Source organism: Nyctereutes procyonoides, unplaced genomic scaffold (assembly GCF_905146905.1).
Source record: "Nyctereutes procyonoides isolate TBG_1078 unplaced genomic scaffold, NYPRO_anot_genome, whole genome shotgun sequence".
NCBI lineage: Eukaryota > Metazoa > Chordata > Mammalia > Carnivora > Canidae > Nyctereutes > Nyctereutes procyonoides.
Window position 1 is genome coordinate 2145704 of NW_026575131.1, and position 5495 is coordinate 2151198.

At 44.9% G+C, this 5495-nt stretch overlaps 1 pseudogene; it reads right to left on the reverse strand.

The window, feature by feature from the left end:
• Positions 1 to 4342: 4342 nt before the first annotated feature.
• LOC129522276 (nascent polypeptide-associated complex subunit alpha-like) lies at positions 4343 to 5164 on the reverse strand (annotated as a pseudogene).
• Between the last annotated feature and the right edge of the window lie 331 nt (positions 5165 to 5495).

The window sequence follows — 5495 nt, forward strand, 5'->3', positions numbered from 1 at the left end:
TACTCCCAGCTACTGCTCTAGAATCCTGTTTTTTTGCTGAATCTGTATGGTATTCACAGGGCAAAATGTCAGGTTAACATTCTTTAAGTCAGTTGTTCTCTCTGTCCCTTTTCTGACATTCTAGTTGTAGGGAGATACATTTGCTTGGTCCCAGTGGCTGGGAATGTGTACTTAACACTTTTGAGAGAATATGGCACACCAAGGAGACTATCATGCTTATTATAAACAGTACAACTCCCAATGTGTGGAGTGCAGTTCAGAGCCATGGTCCCAAGATCCCAGCCAATCAAAATCGAATAAGTCAAAGAAATACCCAGGTGAAGGAATCACTTTTTAAAAACTGATTGGCTGGGGATCCCTGGGTGGCGCAGCGGTTTGGCGCCTGCCTTTGGCCCAGGGCGCGATCCTGGAGACCCGGGATCGAATCCCACGTCGGGCTCCTGGTGCATGGAGCCTGCTTCTCCCTCTGCCTGTGTCTCTGCCTCTCTCTCTTTCTCTCTCTGTGACTATCATAAATAAATAAAAATAAAATAAAAATAAAAAAATAAAAACTGATTGGCTTACTAACTGATCTTGCGTTTCCACATCCTCACCAGCATCTGGAATTATACACCTCTCCGATTATTGGCAACATATTTGGCATGCTTGTTATTTCAGCCCCAGGCTGATTTCTGTGGACAGAGCAGAAATAATTTTGCTAGCACCTTAAAGGTGGTACAAAGACATAAAATTAAATAATATTGATTTTTATAGTAAGAGCATTATTGTCTTTCTAATTCTCTTGCAATAAAGTCTTAGGGGGCAGGTTGTCACTTTAACGCCTTCCTGGCACTTGCTAATCTCCCTAAGGACTCTGAAACCAAGGTTTTTGAGGCCTATTTATTGCAGGTGATGGTTTTCCTATGTATAGGAAAATACTTTTATTTAAGTTGAAAAGTCGGTTACCTTAAAGAAACATATAAGTGGTAGGTGGTACTTGAATGGGACATAATCTATGAAGATGCTTCTCATCATTGGGGCTGAAGGAAATTAACAGAACATGGATCAGCTGTCCGGGAACAGAAGGGTCCTGAGTTCCTGGCAGCATGGAAGCCTCCTACTCCAGCACAGATGTCCTAGATTCAAATGCTGATGTTTTCTGAGCAAGGTCTCTCTTCAGATCCACTTCCCTGTCCTGTGAAACAGCAGTAAGAACACTCACGTGCAGGATTACTAAGAAAATTAAATGAGACCTTTCACAAGGGGCTCCAGCATCAGAAAGGGCACAGGAAGTGGTTATCAGAGCCTTGGAATATGAAGACATGGACTTTCTCCTCCCCTTAATATTTGCCTTCTTTCTGTGTGTGTCCTCACCTTAGTGAGTCATTTTAGCATGCTTTTTTCAGCTGAAACAGTACCCCAGGGAACCCACAGAACTGCTGTGGAGAGCAGAGATAAACATCAGGGTCAGGCTAGCAAGGGCTAGTCCTACGTCTCCTACCATAACCTCCTCTGCTGGGAAACAGTATTTCCACTTCAGCAGGCATGTCCCACTGCAGCAGGGAAATCTGGTGGCATCTGCTGAGTCCTGGTGTGAGCCTAGGAAAGCAGCCAGAGCCTGGAGCTCCTGAGGGCTCCGAGGGTTCTGTCCTACTGATGTGGTGTGGCAGTGTGGTCAGAGGTCAGGGTAGCCTGGATGGAGGCAGTAAGTCTGACCAGAAGACAGGCGCTGAGGTTGTTTATAGTGTAAGTCTTAGTGATCCTCTGGTCTAAGACATAGAGCAGGCCTGGCAAAAGCCCCCTATACCTCTGATCAGGTGGGAGGGAATTAGGACATACTCATTTATGTAATACATTTGAAAATAGACCCAGTACTTCAATTAAATGCTCCCATTCATTTCCTATTGCTGTGGTAACGAATTGGCACAAACTTTGTGGCTTAAAGCAACATTTATTCTCTTACAGTTCTGGAGGTCAGTGCCCAAAATGGGTCTCAGTGGGCTAAAATCAAGGTGTTGGCAAGACTTCGTTGCTTTCTGGAGGATCTAGGGGAGAATCCACAGCCCTGCCTTTTCCAGCTTCTATAGGCTGCCCACATTCCTGGGCCTCAAGTCCATCTTCCATATTCAAAGACAGTTATGGTCAGTGGAGCCTTGTGCCTGAGGTCATCTTTCTGATTCTGACCCTCCTGCCTCCTTAGATAAGGACCCTTGTGATTTCATCAGGCGCACAGGACAATCCAGGATAACCTCTCCATCTCAGGATCCTTAACTCAATCATACCCACAAAGTCCCTTGTTACCATGTGGGGTAACACACTCACAGATTCCAGGAGGGGGCATCTTTGGAAGCTCATTATTCTGTCATGGCCAGGCTCCCCTCCCAGGATCCCATCAGCCCAGATTGATTTCTATAGTGTCAGAGAGCACACTTTTGTATTGTTTTCCCTGGAAACAATTTCAAGGTCTCCTTCAATTGTGCTTACTGAATCACACGCTCACTACCCAAACAGTTGCTGTGGCTGGTGGACTGGACCTGAGTCTCAGGCTCACTCTGGAACTAGAAGGGAGTCAGTCCCCATAGTGACCTGGATGAGAGGCGGTGTGATGTCTCCAAGGAGAATCAAGCAGCCTTTCAGAAAAAGGAAGTGGATGCTGACCAATATAGACTATAAGGATCTTGTAAAACATTATTATGTCCATATGCAGGCAGAAGACATGGTGAGTCACATAGCCAGCACGAGGTAGGGCTATGATTTGATACTGTGTGGGACCAGTTCTTGCCAGAACACCCTCTTCTTCACCCTGTGGCTACTATGGCATTAGCAGATCTGTTTAGTGCTGGGAATGCCATGTAGCACAGCTGGTGGCCTGAGTGACAGCCTCATCTGAGGTTAGTATGAGACATATTGAGGAAGGTACATGGTTAACACAATCACTGGCAAGGTAGTTACACTCAGAGAAAAGGGAAATTTCCATTTCACTCCTAAAAGAATCTTCAGAAGCCAAAACCTAAATCAAAGAGCAAAGTATAATAACTTCCTCTGGGCAAATTTATAATTAATCCTGGATTAATTGGCCTTAATGAAGTTGAATTAATTACTAGCTGCTTGTAAAGAACTTTGAACTACCTTAGTACAAAATAGCATTAAAGAAACAGAAAGGAACCAGGATTGCATTGACATTAAGAACAAATCCCAAATAATCACAATTCTGCAGGCTGTTTCCTGCCAATCATTTCCCAAGGACCGTGGCCAGCCTGTGGAACTGTATGAGATCAGCAATCTGCAGCAGAGAAGGATGTATTTGTGGGCTAGAGATTTGGGGGTGAGTCCACTCCAGAAACAGTTATGGAGCATTTGCCTGGGTCAGGCCCTGGACAATCAAAGATGTGTAAGGGGTCCTCAGCCTACTAAGATTGGGAGAGGAGCTTTGGAGCACCAGCCTGGCCTAAAGCAAACTCAACTCAGTGGGATAGATGTCAGGTTAGAGACAAAATTCACAAGGTTGAGGCATAATGTTATCTGTATTTTGATGGCAACAGCACCCGCGCTTCCCTCCTGGCCCTTGGAGTGAGCGAATAACTTACACCTGGAGAGACAGAGCATTTTCTATCTCTGCTTGATGCATGACTTCATCAGACAAGGTGACTTGGTGTGGGGATGTGGAGTTGCTGAGATGGTAAGCTTGGAGGTGCTGGTAGCTATTTTGTCACCATGAGGAGAGAGCCTGCTTGGAAGTAGAAGAAACCCAGAGGGGAGAGGAACAAAGCCGGTGGCTTTATGTCATCATCTGAGCCCCTGGATGGAGCCAACATGAAAAGGGGTGCTTCCTCTTGATCTTTTAGGCACATTTATTTATCTAACCTAACAAACACTAATACGGCACTTACTATACACCCAGCCTTGTCCTAGATGCCAAACAAATACCACTACATTTAATTCTTGCAACTCCATGAGTTAGGAACTATTGTGTCCCCTTCCTTCACAAATGAAAGAACAGAGGCATGAAGAGGTTTTGTAACTTGCCCAAGACACACAGCTTTCAGATGGCGGAGGTAGGATACAAGCACAAGCAGACAGCCACAAGAGCCTGTGCTTTTTTTTTTTTTTTTTAAGATCTTATTTATTCATGAGAGACACAGAGTGAGAGAGAGGCAGAGACACAGGCAGGGGGGAAAAGCAGCTCCAACCTGGGACTCGATCCTGGGGCCCCAGGATCACACCCTGGGCTGAAGGCGGTGCTAAACCCTCTGAGCCACCAGGGCTGCCTAAGCCTGTGCTTTTAACTATACCATAAGCCAGTGAATTTCCTTTTTTTTTTTTTCTTCAGTCAGTTTCATGGAGGGTTTCCTTCTTTTTTTTTTCTTTTTCATCCAACAAGAAGCCATAACTTTATTAATGATAGAAACAGTACAAATTTCAAACCAAGCTGCAGTTATTCTTTTGAAACACCAAAAAAAGTCCTAATTTTCATACGGTTACATTGTTAATTCCATAATAGCATTTACAATATCATTACTGTTGTTCTTCAGGGCTCAGACTGCCTTTGCTTTTGACACATTTGCTTGTGACATGACCAATTCTATGTCCTTAACCTCTACACTTCTTCTTCTTCACTCTCCTCTTGTACAGTTGGAGTCTGTGTGTTTTCTTGAATGTTCGAGACAGCTTCACCTCGATCTTTGAATTTCTCAGCAGTTGCTAGTTGTGCTTGCTGAGATAAGTCCTCAATCTTGGCTTCCCCCAAAACTATGTAGGTATCTGAAGCTGGGCTCTTGTAGACATCTGATTTTGTGATGACAAACAGGATATTCTTAGATTTCCGGATAGTGACTCTTGTAACCCCTGTAACCTGTCGAAGACCCAGTTTGGACATAGCCTTCGTGCCTTCTTTTCACTTCGGCTCTGTTTTGCTCTACTGACTGGTTCTTCATTGATTTCAGCTACTACTGCCAGCTGGGCTTGTTGTGTGGTTGCTTGTGTGGGATCCTGTTCCTCAAGCTCTGGTTCTGATTCATCACTGTCAGATTCTGTTCCAGACCTTGTCTCAGCCTGAGGCTGTGGCAACTCCTGCTCTGTAGCAGGGATGGTTTCTGTGGCTTCACCAGGCATTTCTGAAGGGAATAAAAAGGAGGCCTGAATTGACTGAGATCCATTCTGCTACCCAACCTAGAGTCAAATATTCTTTAAAAACTCTGCGAAGGGTGTGCAGGGAACACGGAACCAAAATCTCATGGAGGGTTTCTGTCATTTACTTTCTAAAGCTGTGACTAGTGCAGGACATGATATGGAGGAAGTTTCCAGAAAGTGTGCCAGGCAAAGGGCATAGCTGGTGGGTGAGTGTAGGGCAAAGTGGATCCATTTGCAGGATTGCACAGGTTCATGATGGCCAGAGCAGCAAGTGGTGGGCATGGGGTGGGGTGAGAAGTCTATCCACAGGCAACAGCGAGAAAGTATTTATGACTTTCCCACTGAGGACTAAAAACAAAAGGATCTTAGTCCCACTGGTACCTTTA